This window comes from Mus musculus, chromosome 3 (genome assembly GCF_000001635.26).
Source record: "Mus musculus strain C57BL/6J chromosome 3, GRCm38.p6 C57BL/6J".
NCBI lineage: Eukaryota > Metazoa > Chordata > Mammalia > Rodentia > Muridae > Mus > Mus musculus.
Window position 1 is genome coordinate 51,771,261 of NC_000069.6, and position 21,581 is coordinate 51,792,841.

A 21,581-nucleotide genomic window follows, 5' to 3' on the forward strand; every position below is an offset into this window, starting at 1 on the left:
ACAGACACAGACACACAGACACAGACACACAGACGCAGACGCAGACTCAGACACAGACACAGACACAGACTCAGACACAGACAGAGACAGAGACACAGACACAGACACAGACAGACACAGACACACATACACACACACTGAGGCACACATACATTATTTATGGGGTACCCTAAGATATCTTCATGCCTTCATACATTGGACCAATTAAATGGTTATAGTTAAGTACTTATCTTGCAAGCATGAGCACTTGAATTCAATTCTCCAGAACACAGAAAAAAAAGCAGAGTTGGCAACTGGGGCTTGAGTTACATCAATGCTGGGGAGACAAACGGAGGTGACCTTTGGCATTTTCCTACCAGGCAACTTAGCTTACTGGGCAAATTCTGGGCTAGGGAAAGACCATCTCTCAAAAGACAAGGGGCCTGCAGAGTTAACACCTGAGGCCATCCTCTGGCTTCTACGTACACCTGTGCAAATGCGCTACCATGTGTGCAACTGCATGCACACAGACACACAGCACACAATACAAAGAAGCAAATAAATAAAAGCTAAGCCATCGTTTACCATGGTTCTCTCGTTACCAAGTTACAGGGGTGGAGGTGGGGGTGGGGGTAGGGGGCTGGATCTCCTAAAGTAAAACAAAACAAAACCAGTTCCTCTGTTTTGAAATTAGAAGGGCTGATGTTCCCAGGCGTTGTGCCACAAGGAGGATTCTGTCAGCAGGTGTTGGGGAGATGTAGGACTTAATGACCACGCTCGCTATCAAAACAGTGGAGAGGGCTAATTAGAACAGGGAGGCTGGCTCTGGTGGAGGGTGAGAGAGACACTGGCAAACACGGAGGCAGCTGAAAATTACTGATGCTGCCACCTGACTCCACAGCACTTCCCTAACCTTCATCCCCCTAGAGTGGTGATGGAAACAGCTAGCACCACCCAGCACTTTCCAGTTTATAAAGTTCCCAGGTATCTATGCATGCACACTACCCCAGTACAGCACAGCTGGTTCCCAATGAGGCAGATCTTATTGCTGCAAGTGATCATTATAGAAAAGGAGACAACGTGCTGGGGGTGGAGGTGGGATGCTTTTCACGATTGGTGAAGGCAGAACAAGATCTACTGTAGGAACGTAGCTCCAATGCCCACACCGACGTTTCCACTCCCTGTCCATGTGGCAGACTCACCAGCATGCAGGCCTCTGATGTAGTCTCCATAGGGACCACACAGAAAGGTGTTCTAGAGAAAGCTGGCATGGGGAAAACCCAGCTCTCTCCCCTGGAATTCCCCTGAAGAGCCTGCATCTAATGTCTCCTTAAGAGTTTGGGCCTCTGTTTTCTCATCTGATGATCAAGAAGGGTCAAGTTGCTTACTCATTCCCAGCTCTCATTAGAGTTTTAAGGCATTTGGTAACTGAACTGCTTCAGTTTGAATCTGGAATGTTCTCCGTTGGCCCAAGGATGGAAGATTTGGACTCCAGCTTTGTGCTACTGGTAGGTGGTGGAAACTTTCAGTAGTGGGCCTCATAGAAAGAGTGAGATACTGTGATGGTTTATATATGCTCGGCCCAGGGAGTAGTGCTATTAGAAGGTGTGGCCCTGTTGGAGTAGGTGTGGCTTTGTTGGAGGTGTGTCATTGTGGGTGTGGGCTTTAAGACCCTCATCCTAGTTGCCTGGAAGTGAGTATTCTGCTAGCAGCCTTCAGATGAAAATGTAGAACTCTCAGTTCCTCCTGCACCATGCCTGCCTGGATGCTGCTATGTTCTCACCTTGATGATAATGGACTGAACCTCTGAACCTTTAAGCCAGCCCCAATTAAATGTTGTTCTTATAAAAGTTGCTTTGGCCGTGGTAAACCCTTACTAAGACACCTAAGCAAGAATGTTCAGAGAGGCCCCATGGGGTCCAGGCCTCTTCTCTCCTCTTCTACTTCTTAGCTAAGCCAAGGATGAGTTTATGTAGGAAAAAAAAGACAAATTTTTTTTTTTACTTTTGTGTGTGTGCACATATGTGTGCACGTGTATGTGTGTGTGTATGTGCATGTGTGTGTGTATGTGCATGTGTGTGGTGGTGTAGAAGCTGGGAGAAGGCAACAGACCTCTGGAGCTGGAATCACAGGTTGTTGTGAGCAACACGACATGGGTCCTGGGAGCCAAACTCCAGTTTTGTGCAAGAGCAGTAAATGCTCTTAACACCAGCCATCTCTCCCGCCTCAAAAAAAAATGGTGTTTCCCACTGTTTGCTTCCCCTGGGATGTGCGTCCACCCGCTGCTGGCATGTCGGTTAGCTTCTGAGACTCTGAGCCAAAGCAAAACTTTTCTCTTTAAAGTTGATTATCTCATGCATTTCTTACACTAATGCAAAGCTGGCTGTCGGGCAAGTGAAACTTGACTGCACGGGCTCTGCTCAGACAGAGGGACACATAAACCATGAAGCCAGTGCAACCTTGCTAACAATAGCAGGGCACTCATGGGTCCCAGAGACAAGAGGTGGTTTGGACTACTTGACCTCAGAGGTCTGTTTCCACCCTAAATTTCTACCGTACACCCATTCCTCTCTTTCCGGGATCCACTTCCTTTCTCTTAAACCACAGGTCTTGCAATGTTACCCAGGTTGGCTTTGGTTGCAGCTGGGACTTCAGGCACATGACATCATGCCCGGTCAGACACCTTTTTTCACAAACATATTAATTGATATCTGCTTTTACTCTTATGTGTAGGTATAGATGTGTAGGTACAGCAGCCAAACATCCACTTAAAAATACATATATATGCACATGTACATACATATGCATAAACCACATACATATATACATACATGTATATATATACACATGTAAATGGATACATACATATATATGTATATATCTATACCTATCTATCTATCTATCTATCTATACATACATATGTGGCATATATAGGTTTTAGGAAATCAAAATAAAGGATTCATTGCGCTAAGCCCAGAGAGCTGACTTAGCAGAGCAGGGTAACTTCAGAAACAGAGAATAATGCAGCTGAAACATTGCTGCTTTGCAATGACAAATAATTTGGTTAAAAATGAATTTGTTATAGGTTAAAAGTTCATTTATTTCCCACTTACTCAATGACTAAGTGTTATAAGACTAGCGAAAGTCACTGATGGTAATATCAGAAAAGTGGCTGGGCATTTCTTGTCTGGAGAATAATACCTTAAAATGAGTTAATTTAATACAATTAGTTTTCAGATGAAAATTATTTAATTACTAATGGCTTCTACCTTGTCAGGTTCTGTTGGGTTTTCACAGTCTAACCCCAATTTAGCTAATCAGGACCCTTCTTTTAAAAAAATGCCACTTTGCAATGATTTCAGAAACAGAAATAATTAAATACTCGCATTACCCGAGAAAAACCTTAGTTAGAAATGAACAGGAATTAGGTGAAGGAACAGAAAGAACCATAAAGCGACTGGTGGATGGAGACAGAGTTCATTGTGAGTGGGAAGACACTGCTATACCAAAGGTACCGTTCAGTCCAAAGTACTCTGTATATTTATTGTAACTCAAACCAACATCCCAGAGGGGTTTGTTTGTTTGTTTATTAGTTGTTTATTTTTTGAAACGAAGTCTCTCTCTATAGCCCTGACTGTCCTGGGACTCACTATGTAGACCAGGCTGCCTTTGAACTTACAGAGATCTGCGCGAGTTCTCGGATCCCAGAGGGATTTAATGAAATGTTTTTTATAGTTATATTAAAACTATCAACTGGAGGAGGAGCTCAGGGAGCCAGCGAGGAGTGACACGATGTGCTCGACCTACCCACGCGTAATGAGGACAGGAAGCTGTGCGGGTCGGAGGGAGAAAGAATCCACAGCTCAGTGAGAGAAAAGGTGTCTGAGGTTGTCATCTGCTAGGAAGGATGGGGACAGGAGGGGCTACTAGCAAAGGAAGTTTTCAGCCTCCCACTTAGACCAACGTACATGGTAGAAACATTTATTTACTTATTATTTGTGTCTGTGAGCGCACAGACGCACGAGTACACGTGGATATGATGTATAAGTCAGACGACAACCTCTGAGAGTCAGCTCTGTTCTTCCATCATGTGGGTTCTGGGGACTGAACTCAGTCAGGTTGCCCTGCTTGACAGCCCACCTACATACATTTTTGAAAATCATATAATGGCTGTAAAAATGAACTTCCTTAAACATTTAGAAAGCCCAATATTTAAATATTTTGGTAGGAAGGAAGTTCTTTATAGGCATTAAATATCTTGAAATTACAAACAAAGAAGGCAATACATAAAAAAGAAAACTGCCCACTAAAAAGTTAAAATTAAGGAACAGATTAAATACTAAACCGTTGACAAAGCATATGCATTTGTAGTACATAAGATTTTAAGGAGAAACATCTGTCTTTTGTGAATGCCAGGCACTGGTTATGATGAGAGGACAGCCTACTGAGGAACAACTAAGCATCGACCACAATTCTTTTTCTTGTTCGGCTTTTTTTGAGATTCAGTCTTAAACTATAACCCAGAATGGACTTGAACTCGTGAGCCTCTGGCCTCTGCTTCCAGTGTTCTGGGATCACAAGCAGGTGCCGCAGCACTCCGTTGACTCAGAATTCTCTCAGTGGTGGTCCAAGCTTCCTAATAATTGTAAGAATCTGAGTTAACCTTTCAAGAGGTAGTGTGGGAGCGTGGTTCTGAGGGAGTGGAGGCCCTGGGTTTAGTCTCAGCCACGGTAAAAATAAGGAAAAAAAATAAATCAAGTAATTATCTTGTATTATATTGCAATTTAAGAAGAAATCATAGCCATAGAAACTGAAGCAAAGGTACTGTGGTCAAATTCATTTAGGTGGTGTACCTTGGTTATCCTTCTATTGCTGTGCTATAAGATCCCAGCCAAGAGGAACTTACAGGAGACAGAGCTTATTTAGGCACACAGTTCTGGAGGGCTACAGTTCCTCAAAGAGAGGAAACCTGGCTGAAGGAGGAGGAGCCTGACTGGTCCCATGGCATGGGCACTCAGGAAGCAGACAGCAATGGGAGGTGGGCCTGGCTAGGCAATCTCCATGTGTGACCCCACTCATCTCCTTCCCTAACCAGGCTCCACCTCCCAAAGGCTCACAGCCTTTCCAAACAGCACCACCCAGGTGGGGTCCAGATGCCCAAACACAGGAGCCTGTGGGTGACACTTCACACACAGACCACAACAGCTGCTAGAAGCAAGTGACCAAAGTGCTTTCAAATAAGCGTCCAACCTAGCAACTTCTCTTCTAAGACTCCACACAATACAAATAATCGGAAATCCCACTGAAAATTTATTTAGAAGGATGTCTGTAAACAAAAAAAGTAAACAATAAAATGTTCAACAAGAAGGGACAGATTGAATTTTAAATTATTGATGGTGTAGTCACAGCAAGGGAAATTATGTGGGCATTAAAAACCATGTTTTATAAATAATGTTTAATGACAAAAAAAAAATCTCCATAAGTAAAAAGCCAAAGATACAAAACCAATGCTGTGTGGTTTAACGCTATAAAACTAAGACTTCACACTAGTCTTACATACATAGAGATGACTGGAGCAAACCAAATGATATCTGAGAGACCATCTTGGATGGTATGATCATGCATGATCCTAACAACATGGATATATATTTATGTGTGTGTGTGTCTTTCTAAAACACATAGTTTTCAGGATTAAAGGCGACAAGTGACCTGAGCTGATTTGTCACTGGCTTTCGTCCTTGGTTCTGCAACCTATCTGCTCCATGCCTCTAAACCAATGATCTGTTTCTTTAAGTTTTGATTTTCTTTCAGCTTAAAAAATAGCAACGGATAAGACGTGCTTTGCAAACTAGAAGTCTACATATATAACTGGAAACTATTGTTGTTGTTGTTGTTGTTAGAGTTGCGGGGGTGGGGGTGGGGCTTGGATGTACCTCAATCCACAGAGAGCTTGCTTTACATCACAAAGTCCAGGGACCAATCCTCAACACTGAACAAACTGAGTTCATATAGTTGAAATCCCATCACTGGGGAGATGGAAGCAGGAACATCAGAATTACAACGTCATCTTCAACTACACAGGAAGTTCAAGGCCAGCCTGAGCTACATGAGACCTTGTCTCAAATGTACACACACATGGGGGGATGTTATTTGGTGGTGAACTGTTTATGACGTTAACCTACATGGATCTTGCAGATTTAAGCAAAAACGTCTTAGTTCATCTCCGAGAAGTCCCAGCCTGAACATCCTAGAGTTGATAAATGTGGTTCATCACGCATAGGAACCATCTTTGTCACTGGTCACATGGGACATGTGCATGCTGGCCTTAACCAGCGGCTAAATGGCCTCACAGCTGAGAGAGGAATGAGAAATAGTAATGTAGGTGAGGTAGACAAGAGAAAGTTTCAACCAAAGATGGTGTGCTGGCTGACACAGCACAGGTATGACCCACGATAAGAGCACACGTGTGCCCTCAAGCAGGCTGCACCTCGGAGGCAGAAGTGACTCATGGTGGAACATCTGTACCTCTGGGCACAGAACACATCAGGACGGACCTATCTTTGCCAACAGTACACTGCAAAATGGGAGATTATTGGCAAGGAAATTCAAGGGGCTGCCTTGGTGACAAAAGTAAGTGTGGTCTGGGCACTTGGGCAGACAGTTCATAAGCATGGCGCTGTATTCTAAGAGATGCCTTCTCTCATCACACAAAAGAAACGACCCTGAACTTGAACACATCAAGGCCCATGTTCAAGGGGCACCTGAGAATAGTTAGAACTCAGTTTGTGGCGAAGGCCCAGATGCTGCTCAGTTGTCAGCAAAGGTGGGCAATTTCCTCCACACTTACAGTTATGTTTCTAATATGCTAAGCTGTGTTCAAACTGTTATCCCCTGTTCATTTATCTACTTATCCATTCACATATCCATCCATCCATCCATCCATCCATCCACTCTTCAAATAACTGTGTATATATACAAGAGCTTCCCAATGTCTCTGGTGACCTCACTACTTTCAATGAATATGCATCAGCGTGGAAGTGAAGGGTGTATGTCCCGAGCCTGTGGCCAACCACTGCAGGTCCCACACCATGCCTAAGCCCCATGATTTTTATTATCACCATCTTTATTGGCCTCTGAGGGGAGAGGGTATTATAGCTCTGTGGCTTTGGAGAGTTCTTTCTTTAGTGAACTGCCAAGCCTCAGCAGTAGCTCCCAGATCACAGGACAGGGGAATTTTTTTTATGACCACACTGCAGTTTTCATCAGGAGAAGTGAAAGAGAGGAAGCAGATGACAGGGATATACAGACAGATAAGCCTAACAAAGCCCAAAGGCGAGTGGTGACCATTCTTCTTCTTACCTTTGTGATCCTCCCCTCCCACTCTTTCTGTCACCTCTTCCAGTATCCCCTACCAAACCAGGCTCCACAAGAATCTAAATTGGCTTAGCCTCAAAGAAACGGAAACATAAAGTTGTTTATTATGCCCTGTATCATGCTTTTAAAAACATGGCTCTCAGAACCCATCTCGGTGTGAGCAGTCTGTGCATGTGCGTGTGTGTGTGCTCATAGGGTGGGGGGAGAGAAGAGTACAGTGTGAGTAGGCGTGTGTGTGTGTGTGTGTGTGTGTGTGTGTGTATGAGAGAGAGAGAGAGAGAGAGAGGAGGCAGCCCATGAGTGGCAGCGTGCGACTCCCTCCTCTGCTTTGCAGAGCTGAGAGGCTCTTCTCTCTCAGAGCAATTACTACAAATGATTTATGTGGCCAGTCAAGAGGGCCTGCCAGGGTTCTTATTTCATCTCCAGAAAAAGGAGCTCTGCTGGAATGTTATCAGGGAGCTTGGGATTAAACTGACAGCTGCCTTTTGTTTTCCCGTGAAAGCTCTTCTCCTCTGGACACGTGCGCACTTTCCACACAGAGAGCCGGAATTCTAGGCTGCAAAGCCCAGCTAGGAAAGAGCCACAGGGAGGAACCACAGTTCACTGCAGAGGAGAGGTCTCCTTCTCCCCTCTGTATTTATCTTCAGAGGATGTGTACCTGGATTCCATTTCAGATGAGCCGGCTCTGCAGGCTGGAAGACTGGCTTTTTATTGAGCTGTGCACATATGAGCAGGGCACCACGTCTTGACCCTCTGTTACCAAGCTCATCTTAGCTTCTGCTAGGGAATCAAAGGCCCCTCGCAATGTAGGTCAGTGAAATGTGACGCTGGCTCTCAATCTCTGCCAGCCTGGCACATGTCAGGTCACAAGGAACCAACGGGGCTGTGAAACCAGGCAGGAAGCAATGCGGTTTGGGTAGGCAGGGAAGTGCACTGGACACAACCATGGAACGTGTGTGCTCTCACCTGCAGATACCCCAACTCTTAATATAACTATGGTGCTATTCCCTAGGCTGGGGTCATAGACTTGGCTAGCTACAGCCCACCCAGCACACCCAGCCATGGTTTGCTGTATGAAGGAAGCAAGGAGCTGGCCAGCCCTGAGGCTGATTAAAGAAAAGCATTTATTTGTGTACATACACATACACGCACACACATATACACATGTCCATGCACAAAGATGCATACACACATGTATATACACATACACAAATGTACATGCACATATACACATGTACATATACACACAGATGACTTTGTACACATACACACATGTACAAACACATACACACATGTATACAGACACACACATACATGCATACACACATGAACACACACATATACCTATATATACATGCACACATGTGTACATGCATAAATACATATATATATATATATATATATACACATACACACAAGAACATACACACATATGTATACACACACACACACACACACACACACACGATACCCTTCCTGGTGCTCAGATGACTACACCACAAAGTTATAAAGATAAATCATAGTAAATACAGATTTGAAAAACTCTCAAGGGAACAGAGAAGCATGCAATGAAAAGAGATTGTGGGTGGAAATGAGCAAGAGGTCTTACAGAAGAGGAAGGATTCTAATAAAATATGTAGACTATAAAAATCATCTTTATGGTTTTATATTTTCTGTCCTGTCCAGAGAGTCTTTTGCCTTCTGATTGCCAACTTTTGTTCTTAACGGATACCTCACCAAGAGGTAATTGTTGAGTAATGCCCACCATGGGGTTGAATTCTATCAGTTCACATGTAACTATTCAGGTCTCATAGCATGTGCAGGCAGAGGGTTGTGTTCACATAGCAAACGGAAGAGGGGTGTTGCAGGATTATGGGGAGAGCTCTGATCTCAGAAGGGAATTCATACCGACAGAGGCGTATGATAGGTTAGGGGTGCTGCTACACATTTTCTGTATGTTTCTCCTTAATTCTCACGGCAACCCTATGACATTTCTAGTCTCGCTTTATAGCCGTATAGATGCCAAGCGAGATTAAAGAACTCGTTGCTTACTTTGACAAATACCAGTACGTGCCCACCTATTATTCCTCCTCCCTTTTCCTTAGTATTCTAACCATATTTGAGGAAGGATTTCCTAGCCTCCTTTGCAGTTTGGGCTGGTGATCAAAGAGTTCTGGCCAACAAGATGCGTGCAGAAGCCTGGGAAGTCGCTATTGGCTCCACCCCTTCTCCCGTTGCTCTCTAATCTCTTCTGTAGTCTAGAGAACAGATATAATTGGTTATGAAAATACACGGGTGAAGTAACGGCCATGATGCTAGAGATGATGGGAAATACTTGTACACCGTCAATGAGTGCATTTCCTATCCTCTGCCTGTCACTCGCTTCCGACTGCACAAGGAAAATGAGACTCCGTCATATCACTGTAACCAACTGCTCCTTCCACAGAGAGAATCTGAACGGACAACCTACAAAGGAGAGCTGGAACGGAAACTCAAATCTTACTACATAAGGAACTCCACCGTCCCCGGATGTCACTTTTTTCACCCTGTGCACCCAAAGTCTAGAGCCTGGGACAAGCATAGGAAGTCCTAGTCAGCTAATTGTAATTATAATTGTAATTATGTGGCTTACTCCTCCCCCGGTACTGTTCATCACCAAAAGAAATCAGGCAGGAACTCAAAAAGGACAGGAACCTGGAGGCAGGAGTTGATACAGAGGCCATGGAGGGGTGCAGCTTACTGGCTTGCTCCCCATGGCTTCCTTAGCCTGATTTCTTATAGAACCCAGGACCACCAGCCCAGGGATGATACCATCCATAAGGAGCTGGGCCCTTCCCCTTCAATCACTAAGAAAATGTTCCATATGTAGGTTTACCCAATGTTACGGAGGCATCTTCTTAACGGAGGGTCCCTTTGCTCAGATGACTCTAGCTTGTGTCAGGTTGACATCAACTACCCAGCACATGTTAAGACCCTTTGAAATCTCAGGAGTTGGAGCTCCCAGGTATCAGTATCTATGACGGGGTTGCCTGCGAGGCTTACTCACAGGAAGACTGGCTGACCTAAGTGCCATGCCTCTGCCGAGTCCCTGAGGTTTTCCTTGGAAGGATTAACTGAAGGGGGAAGCTCCTCCTCCCAAGTGGGCGACACCTTCCAGGCCTCAGGAGCCCCAGGAGACCAGTGCGTCTTTGCTTGGCTGCCTTTCCTCCATGCTGCTATGATGGGCACAGGTCACAAGTGCCTCCTTTCATCCTTTCAATGTGAGCTGAAGACCACGGCTCTCCAGGAACCCTCCAGATTTTTAGGGCCATGTGGCGACTGATGAGGGATCAGCCTTGTGAACTGAGCAGCTACTGTGTTCTTAGTAGGCTGACGGTCATTATTGGACTACCCAGCCTGTGTCATGGAAGCCAGATTCCTTTTGTACTATGCATACATCCTGTAAGTTCTGCTCCTCTACAGAATGCCGAGTAATACAGGCACTGTCCCCGAGACATATCATAGGAAGCATTCCAAAATCTGAAACACATCTAGTCTCCAGCATTTCAGATGAGAGACACTTAAACCTGTATTTGTCCTCTATTCTAGAAGTATCTGCGGTTTACGTTTTTGAAGAAATAGATTTGGCAGAGGGGGAAGTGGGTGTTTTGTGCTGGAAATGTCAATCAAATAGAAATCTGCAACTCAGTGGTGAGATGGTCTCATCCTACACTCAATCATCTTGCCACCCGGCCACAGCACACTGTAACAGTCTCACCACTACCGACCCCGCTGCCCACCTGGCTGCAGCACACTGTAACCGCTCTCACTGCCGACAACCCAGCCGCAGCACACTGTAAGTGCCTCACCACGGCCTACCCAGCTGCAGTATACTGGCAGACAGCCTCACCACTTCTAGCTGGGAGTCTGGTGTCTCCTGTGGGACATTAGCCTGACTATAAGGATGACAAATAGAGACTATATTCCCCAAGGCTTCGAGGCTAAGGATCACCACTTGAGAGTCCGTCCATAGAAACACCAGGCTCCTAGTTAGAGCATTAATCTCTTATTCTATGAATGTAGAGGCAAGAATCACATTTGAGAAAAGCCTTTAACAACAACAACAACAACAAAAATCAAGCATACAATTAACAAATGGAACAGAGATGATAAAGGCAACAGAACAATATTTTTAAAATTATTAATATATTCTCAAATAAGCAAAATAAGAATTAGCACCAAGATTGTGTATGTGTAATGTGTACATATGTGGTCAATACTGGTGTCTTCATTTTGCACTGTAATTTTAAATTTCTTCAAATTTTATTTATGATCTATCTATATATGCATGAGAAAGAGTTGTTGATGATGATGGTGGTGGTGGTGGTGATGATGATGATGATGGTGAGTGTGAGCTGTGGTACTCATGTAGCCTTTGACCTTTCAGGGGAACATCTTTGCAGCCCCTACCCCCTGGAATCCACTGGCTCTGAGCCTCTGGTGACTCCCTTTACTCTATATTATGTCTTTCTTGTGTGTGTATATCTCTGTGTGTAGTATGTATGTGTATGTGGCATATGTATGAGGTATATTAATGTGTGGTATGCTACATGTGTGTATAAGATATGTGTGTGGTGGTGTGTGGGTATGTATGTGGTGTGTGTGTGTGGTATGAGCCATGGTACTCATTTGGAGGTTAGAGACACCTTGCAGGAGTTGGCTCTTACCTTCTACCTTGCTGCCTACCACTCTGTCTTAGGAGTGCTGGGATTACAGATGTGCTATAGCATCCAGCTTGTTATATGGGTGCCACCACTTCTAGCTGGGAGTCTGCAGCTTTGTGTGGCTTATGTCTGCTGAGCCATCTCCTTGGTCCTCTACCTTAGTATTTGAGGCAGGGTCTCTCACTGAATTTGAAGCTTGCTGATTTGGCTAGAGTAGATGGGCAAGCCTCAGCAATCCTTCTACTCCTATCTCCTAGCAGTTGGATCACAGGTGCACACAGTGCTGGCATCACAGGTGCACACAGCGCTGGCATCACAGGTGCACACAGCACTGGCATCACAGGTGCACACAGCGCTGGCATCACAGGTGCACACAGCACTGGCATCACAGGTGCACACAGCGCTGGCATCACAGGTGCACACAGTGCTGGCATCACAGGTGCACACAGTGCTGGCATCACAGGTGCACACAGTGCTCTCATCACAGGTGCACACAGCGCTGGCATCACAGGTGCACACAGTGCTGGGATCACAGGTGCACACAGCGCTGGCATCACAGGTGCACACAGCGCTGGCATCACAGGTGCACACAGCGCTGGCATCACAGGTGCACACAGTGCTCTCATCACAGGTGCACACAGCGCTGGCATCACAGGTGCACACAGCGCTGGCATCACAGGTGCACACAGCGCTGGCATCACAGGTGCACACAGCGCTGGCATCACAGGTGTATACAGTGCTGGCATCACAGGTGCACACAGCACTGGCATCACAGGTGCACACAGCACTGGCATCACAGGTGCACACAGTGCTGGCATCACAGGTGCACACAGTGCTCTCATCACAGGTGCACACAGCGCTGGCATCACAGGTGCACACAGTGCTCTCATCACAGGTGCACACAGCGCTGGCATCACAGGTGCACACAGTGCTGGCATCACAGGTGCACACAGTGCTGGCATCACAGGTGCACACAGCGCTGGCATCACAGGTGCACACAGCGCTGGCATCACAGGTGCACACAGTGCTGGCATCACAGGTGCACACAGTGCTGGCATCACAGGTGCACACAGCGCTGGCATCACAGGTGCACACAGTGCTGGCATCACAGGTGCACACAGCGCTGGCATCACAGGTGCACACCACCACCAGCTTGTTACATGGCTACTTGGAATCTGAACACAGGTCCTCATGCTTGTACAGGAAGTGTGTCACCCACTGAGCCAGCTATCCAGCCCCAAGAACAGGGCATTACATAAATAAACATGAAAATAAACAGGCATGGTGTTACACAGTTATAATCCCAAGACTTGGGAAACTGAGGCAGGAGGCTTTTGAGTTTGATGCAAGGGTGAGCTATAAATGAAGACTGAAAATAAGAAGAAGAAAAAAAAGGTTTCACTGATTTAAAATACCATGGCAGAAATATTTCTTTTCTAAACATTACAAAAGCCCTTTTAGAAAGTGGAATGGAATTCAAAGAGACGCAAAATAGACGGAAAGGACCACAACACAGGTGGTCAGCCTAGAAGGGGCAACATTAAATAACAGCAGTTTCACACTGCCACAAGGGCTCATTGGAAGATGTCGTGAAGTCCTACAAGAAAACTCTCCAGGACCAAAAGATAGGAACTTCCAGTCCCTGAACAATGAATGCAAAAATTATTACAGTGGGGCACATCACCATGGAATTCCAAAACGCCAAGGAATAAAACAGATATTCTGAAAGCCTCTGGAAGCTTCCTGAGGGGGCCTGAATGGGAAGCTTCTGAAAGCCTCTGGAAGCTTCCTGAGGGGGTCTGAATGGGAAGCTTCTGGAAGCTTCCTGAGGGGGTCTGAATGGGGCAGAGTCAGCTTTCTGACAGGAACAGAGGCGGTTCACCTCCGTTCCTGTGAAGCATGGAGAGGTTCAGACTTCCTTTTTAAAGGCATTTGCAGCTTGGTGTCCTACATTCAGTTAGACTAAGTATGAATCGACCTCCCCACGTGCAAGTGCTCAAAAAACCATCTCTCCTCTCTCCTCAGCGTTAGATCAAAGACCTGTAGCTGCCCATTTCCCTCAGGCCCTGCTCCCTGCCTCTCTCTCTGGGACAGATGTGGCCTTGCAGGCTGCCCATCGTCCTTACAGATGTGAGATATGCTCATGGTCCTACTTACTGCCTGCTTTCATGGCTCCTGGTACATAGGTTAGGTCAGGCAAGGTCACATGGTGTGGGACTTACCCTGGTGCCCTGAAACCTTCCAAGACAGAGAAATGCCATTTGTCATAGGAATCTGAAGGGAACAAAGGATCTAGAGGCTCCTAATATCGTCTAGTAGGCCACATGGCTGCTCATAGCCATGATTCTATGTCTCCCTCTCCCTTCAAGACCTCATTGCACTGTCTGCAGTACAATGTTCCATCTTTTCTAAGCCCCTCCCACTCAAGGTCCAACCATGGTTGCGCACGGCAGTGACATACTCTCTCCTAATAAAGTCCTTGAAGTGTAATTTGCTGTCAGCTCCTTCCAGTGAACACGTTTTCTAAGTTATAGCAGTCAGGCAGTGATCAGAAAAGGCACTTCCCTGAAATGGGTTTCTAAACGGAGCTAGAAGAGACGGGGAATCTGCAAGCAAGGGATCCCACACAGGAGCAATGCAGCAAAGGGCTCTGCCACCGGCTCCCAGCCATCTTAGCACCTCTGCAGACGGAAGCTGAAGGGCACAGGAGTGTCCTTGAAGACAAAGAAACTCATCCTGTATCGCATGTCTGCAAATGAATGGCAAAAGGTGAAGGTTCTGTGGATGGCTTACGGCTGGGAACAGGAGGCAAAGAGTGAACAACACAGAAAACAACCAGCAATGATACAAAAGTCCTAAATTGTACCCAGTAGAAATGTTGGCAAAGTCCACTATTTGTCTCATTTACGAAAAATATTTATTTAGCTATTGAATGCACAGACTCATATGCACACTAATACAAACCTTACCTAGACATGTGATATATATATATATATATATATACATATACATATATATATACACACACATATATACATATATAATGTATAATATACATGGAGTTATAATTTCGAAGGAGGGGGAGAGGAAGCTTGCTGGAGAAGTGGAAGAGCTGAGCACAATTCCCTGCGTTCCATGCTTGAGAAACGAAGGATCAACCACGGGGATACTTTTAGAAACAGATTCACCCCAGAAGAAACAGCTGAAATACTTGAAAGCTTTGGGAAGCAGAAACAAGATAGAAAGGAGAGAGTTGTGAGGACCAACCCTTCTCATCACACTCACTTAGTAACCTCTCATATAAACGTGGTGCCTGGATAATGATACAGGCTGAATACCAAAAGACCCAAGTAGTTAGTTAGCCTTGAACCCCTACATGGGATGACGGTGACAGGATGCATCTCATTGCCTCAAGCTTCCGCTGCCCTCCTGTGAGCTTTTCCCACACGGGAGATCGGGTACCTTGATCTCTCTGAATCTGTGCCCAAGAGTCCCAGAGTGTTGGTTTGTGGCGGTGGTGCAGGTATGGCACATTGCATGAAGCTCTGTGGTTCAGGCAGTTTTGGAACAGCGGGGATAGCTGCAAAGAGGGTGTGACTCCTAAGATGTGTTAACCTACTAGGTTACTGCAGTTTCTGGGACGCACAGGGCGGCTGGGAGCTTTCCAGAGACTGCCTGACTTTTATTTGCATTGGGGTTCTGTGAACCTCCCTCCTTGGATTCTAACCCTTCAGTTAGTAAAGTGTGCAGGGCTCAAGGTGATGGGGAGACCCAGGTGAAGAGAAAGGATAACTTCTGCAGAGAGTTTCCCAGGCTACTGTCATGGCTGCACTGTAGAAAAGAAAGAGCATCATTAGAGTCTAGTCTAATGAGGTGACATTAGCTAAGCCAAGAAAAAGTCACTGCATGTAAAATACAATTATCTGGAGAAGAACGTGTAAGTACCCTTGGATACAGAACACAAAAACCAATTTTGATGAAATGAGAATAAAATTCTAGGAAAGGCAGACTGGGGAGTTAGAGGCTGCGCTTATGCTAGAAAGAAAAATAGGTCCGTTCTGTAACACAGGGTTCCCTTAGTTTCTGTAGAAGGATGGCTCATAAATTCTGGAATAGATAAGGCAACATCCCGAGGTGTTCTGTGCTTGTTAAAGGAGAGTGTGTGTGTGTGTGTGTGTGTGTGTGTGTGTGTGTGTGTGTGTGTAGGCCAGAAAGCAACCTTGGATGTTCTTCACACACTGCCTACCTGATTTCTTGAGACTGGGTCTCTCACTGGCCTGGAGCTCATAAAGTAGGCTAGGCTGGCTCATCATTGAGTCCCAGGATAGCTCCTCTTTCCCAGCACAGGTCACCCCGGCTGGCTTTTTATGTGAATAGTGAGGACCAAATAGGTCACCATGCCTGAGCACCTTACTGACTGAACTACCACCCTGGCCCATGAAAATTCTTTTAAAGATGAATTACTTTTCTTAAGTCGGGTAGATATGGCCTGAGGCACGAAAATAGCCAACTTTTTAATTTGTTTTTGGACAGATTGTTATGTGCTGGCCCTTGTTTTAAAGTCCTCACGAAATCTAGATTTTTAAAGCTTTTTCGTTAGATTTTTTTTTAATCCTCAGAACAATTCTATAAGATATATAACGTATGTTTGAGAGGTCAAACTCCATTTCACAAAACAGAAAAGTAAGACATGGAGAAATGACATGTTTGGACTGTAGAGATGGCTCAGCAGTTAGGAGTGTTTCTTTTGGAGAATTCCCAGTTTGGGTTCCCAGCACCCACACTGGGCGGCTCACAATCATTGTATATCTACTTCCAGGGGAATCTAGTGCCCTCTTCTGGTTTCTGTGGGCACCTGCACATATGTGATGCATATAAATACATTCAGGCAGACATAATCATAAAACCAAAAAAAATCTTAAAAATAGGAATTAAGTTGTCAGCTGAAGATTATAAATAGCAAGCAATATCAGGTTGGGACTCAAATCTAAGGCTTCAGAATTCCAAGCACTTAGCATATCTATGTCTATAGAATTAAAAATTTAAAAATACACATCAACATGCAGAAGTCTAGGCAGGAAAAAAAGATCCTTCATCGTTGGGGTGGTTTTTTTTTGGGGGGGGGGACCTACTACTATATTGTATTTAGTTTTTGCTTTCTGTAGATTCCAGGTCAGGCTTCCCGAATTAACTGGGAAAAGTTAAAAGTTTTAGTTCAGTGCTGAAGTTTTCTCTGAAGATTCATTTCAGAAATCAGACCCGGGTTCCTCCCTTGTCTGCAAAATTTATCTTAGACCTCAGGAGGGAAAGGCAGCTTGAGCTGTAACACAGCCACAAAGAAGATGGCAGTGAACGGCAATAAATAACACTACTGACGTGTGGGCCCAGTGCATCAGGAAAAAAAAAAAAAGAAAAAGAAAAACCACTCCTGGCTTTGAATGGCAGAAACACCACATCTGTGCGTATTCACCCTGGATCTAATGCAAGTCTTTTAAGATCCCGGGCTCTGAGACAGAGAACCGTGAGTCAGTGGGGAGGGGAGAGAGCAGAGATAAAAATAGAGATGTTGATTACATTGTTTCTAATTCAGCCCAGCCCAACCGCTCCAGCCTGTGAGTCAACAGCAGCGGTTCAAAGACACAAAAAGGAGCGGGATGCTCTGTGCCACTGAGCAGAAGGGACGCGGTCACATCAGCACCTCTCCGACTAAACAGACCCATGACACTCAGGCTGTGTGGTGTGAGTTCAAAAATGAACAAGTCGGAAGTAGCGAGGGACAAAGTGGACGCAGATCGATGGACAGCAGAGCTCTGACCCTCTAGCGGAAAAAGCTGCCTTTTGTAAGAATCCTGGGCTGTGGGGGATGGGCGACAGAGCTTGTGCTTAGAGGCCAACTTCCACTCTTCAAACACTGTATTGTTTTCTCTGGGGCATAAGGCTTACTGCCATTCCAGACTGGTCTCCATGGCAGCAGGAGAGGAGGGAGAGGAGAGGAGGAACAGATGGGGGTCACAGAGGTCTTAATTCTCATGCAGGGGTCCTCCCTGCCAGCCCCTTTCTCCTTGAGGACCTGTGACATGTTGCACCTTCTCGGGGCCCAGGAAGCGGATGGTTTTGGTTCAGTTCAACTGGCTAGATCTTGGGAGCCTACTTTGTGCTGGTCTTTTGCCTCTTCTAATTGGCAGTAGTGTCTGTTGAAAATGGCCCGCCTCTGCTTGGTTTGGAAAGCTGAAAATGAGGAAAAGGCCAAGTTTCTGTTCCCCTAAGCTTTACCTTTTCCCAGACCGGGGCTATAAGCAGCCACAATGACAGGGGGACGCTCAACTGCTTTGTCGCCCCAGACGCTAACGCTCTACCCTTGGAAGGGCTGAGGTGGTCCCTCTGTAGCCTTAGAGTTCCTGGGCGGGTCTCCCTCTTTCTAGTTCCTTGCAAGTGTATGATATTGCAGGATCCCTCTAGGGCAGACCCCAGCCATGACGTTCCTCTGACAGTCTATTCTCTCAGGGCCTATGGGCATCAATGTCACTCTGATTTTAAAAGTCAGGAACCTAGGCTCCAACCAATACATCCCTCTCCTTCAAGGTCCATTTTCCAATATCAGCAAGGCCCTTACTGTAGGCCTCCAGGGCGCGGTGTCTATTGTACTGAATTCCATTCACTTACTCCTGTCTTTCTTTCTTCTCACCCCGTTCTCTCAGCCTTCAAATTATAGGGCTAAAGTTCTTTCCAAATAATTCTCTCCGTGCCCACTCCCCTCCACCAGCTGTGTGGTCAGATGGAGGTTTCCAAAAATGCAACTACAACTGCACTAGAACAGCCTGCCTGTCAGTCTTCAGCGGCCTCTCTTCACTGTTAGCACAGCGGGTAGAATCCTGGAAATGACGTGACCCCAGACTATTTCCCAGCTTCACCCCACCTCACTTTTCCCTGCCCATGAGCTGTGTCCCTCTAAGCCCTAGGACGTCACGACACGCTTTTTCCTAGTCACCACGTTCTGTCTTAGCCCATCCCGACACCACTTTTGAGGCTTGAGTACTGGTCCCCAAACTTCAGAGTCCATCCCAATCTCCTAGCTGTCTCACTATCTTACTGCACAACATTGTGCAACACTATCTTATCGCATAATAGTGGAAGGTTGCTTTGTTGTATAATGTACACTTCTGCCACTCATGGCAACAAGGCTGGAATGGAGGAAATAAGTCCGGAATAGAACAGCATCGTGTTCACACATACCCGGAAGCTAAAGGGTTGCTCTCACAGAAACAGAGAGTAGGATAATGGTTACTTGAGCCCGGGATCAGGAGCAGGAGGGATGGGAGAGGATGCTCATGGCTCGAGGAGGGCCCTTCAGGAGGAAGTAACTTTAAACATTCTTTAGCACTGTGGTACAACAGCAACTGACAGCCGTTCCATAAAATTTCAAAATGGCTGACACAAAGGACTCTGGCTCTTCCCCAGAGAAGGAGGTGACCTTTGTCTGAAGTGACAAATATGACAGTCACCCTGAATGGATCATTATATATTATATGCATGTGTTGAAATGTCACACTGTATCCTGTATGTATGTGCAGCTACTATGTGTTAATAATAAAAAGTAAAAGCATTAAAAAGCAACATACACAAACAGAAATAGTGGCACATGCCTGTAATCACAGCATTTGGACGGCCAAAGCAGGGGGATTGCCCTGTGTTTAAGGCCAGCCCGGAATACAGAGTGAGGGTCCATCTTGAAACCCCAAGACGATAAAGTACAGAAAGAGGGACTGGAGACATGGCTTGATGGATAAAGCACTTTCCACACAAACCTGGGACCCCTAGCACCCACCAAAAAGCCATGGGGTGTGACAGCCTGTAATGACAGAGCCCCACAAGAGGAAACAAGCAATCCCTGGGGTAAGCGAACTTGCTAAACCAGCTCAGCCAGCAAGCTCTGGGTTCAGCATCCATCTCTGCCTCAGTCAATAAGGTGGAGATTGATGGATGAAGACACCTGAGGTCAACTTCTGGACTCTACATGCACCGTGTGTGTGTGTGTGTGTGTGTGTGTGTGTGTGTGTGTGTGAGCACACCCAGAACATACATACTCTTCAACCACAAGTACACAAGCACACACACGCACACACACACACACACACACACAAAGGAAATAAAAAAAGATTTCTCAGACTTAAAGGAACAAAGCTGGCCAGCCACCACTGTGGAGTCTCTGGTTTCGTGGGTCTGAGGGAACCAGTCACTTGTGATTCCTGCAGGTCCCTGTGTGATGCTCCAGCTGCTGGGCCTGAAGCAGCACTTCCAGGACTGTCACCACTGGTCTTCGGGTCTCAGAGAAGCCTTTCTAGACAGAGCCCCATCTCCGTCCACTGTTTATTCAAACTCACAGCTGTGTTGTGTGTCTTTTCTTCCCAGCACCGACTTTTTGGGGACGATCACTAAGTGTCTGCATGCTTGGTTCACTGCTGTCTGTTTCTGTGGTTACTGATATAGCCATGAAGTTAGGGGCAATCTCCATTTTCTGTCTCCAGCATTTCCTAAGTATCTGGCACACAGCGTATGATCATAAATACACATCAAGAGTAACCTCGGTGATGACGTTTTCTGTAGTCACTGAGGCTGTACCATCACTGCCTCCAGTTACACTAGAAAAAAGCCAAGCTCACCAGAATTGATTTATTTTATAGGTTCTTAGGAATAGGAAAATGATCAAATACCATTGAATATCAATAAGAGCTGGAGAAATCACTGCAAAATATTCTTTTACCCATCACGAAGCCCACTTCCTTGAGCTGGGACAATCTAATAATGTAGTGCATGGAAGGAACTTAGTTTATAGCCTAGAAAGCAGCACACACTCTAAAATGTCAGCGATCGTTATAGCTATAGCTATAGAATAGAATAGGTATTGAATAGACTTCACAATTGGGATCTTTTAGCTCCTTCTAATTTCAAAGACTCTATCTTACATAGAACTACAGGTGTGAACTGTATCAAGTTGGAACTCATGCAGTATGTTGTATATATCCAATTATAGTGCTTATTAAGTGCCTGCTGTATGAAACCATTTGGCCTGCCCATGGAAGAATAGGAATCTGTCCCAGCCTCTTCCTAGTTCACATCCCCTCTATTCCTTAGCCTTTGCTGCTCCCAGCAAACATGCTGGAGAACTTGGGGTTGGTGATACAGCGTTTGTCTGGCATGAACAAGGTTTCTGCTGTAGTTCTTAGCACTGACACAAACCAAAGTCAAACAGGTAAACAGCTAAAATGTAGGGCAAAATGAAATCGCCACCAAATGGGGGAACTTATGAACATCTGGGAAAATAATTTCTGGCTCAGTTGGCATCTGGTTGTACCAGGGCAACAGAGAGAAGTCTTGGTGGCCAAGGACAGCAGCGAGTGCTCCAGGCTATCCAGCTGGAGAGAACTTAGGGGCTGCGGCTCTGACTCCCTGCAGTGTGTGGGTCACTGAGGCAAGAGAAGAAGCTCTGTACCTTCAGTGATCACAGAAGGCAGGAGGGAGAGGAGG

General features: G+C 45.7%; 1 protein-coding gene across 2 annotated transcripts in view, besides 1 other annotated feature; it reads right to left on the bottom strand.

Annotated features, from left to right (window-relative positions):
• Positions 1-21,581, bottom strand: part of Maml3 (mastermind like transcriptional coactivator 3) — a 418,000-nt gene that overhangs the window by 83,941 nt on the left and 312,478 nt on the right. The window lies entirely within an intron of this gene.
• Positions 16,592-20,609: an enhancer, noted in NCBI's record as "VISTA enhancer mm1452". NCBI's record gives its function as "enhancer in: neural tube[5/6] | hindbrain (rhombencephalon)[4/6] | midbrain (mesencephalon)[3/6]" and the evidence as "EXISTENCE:transgenic organism evidence [ECO:0001131][PMID:17130149]".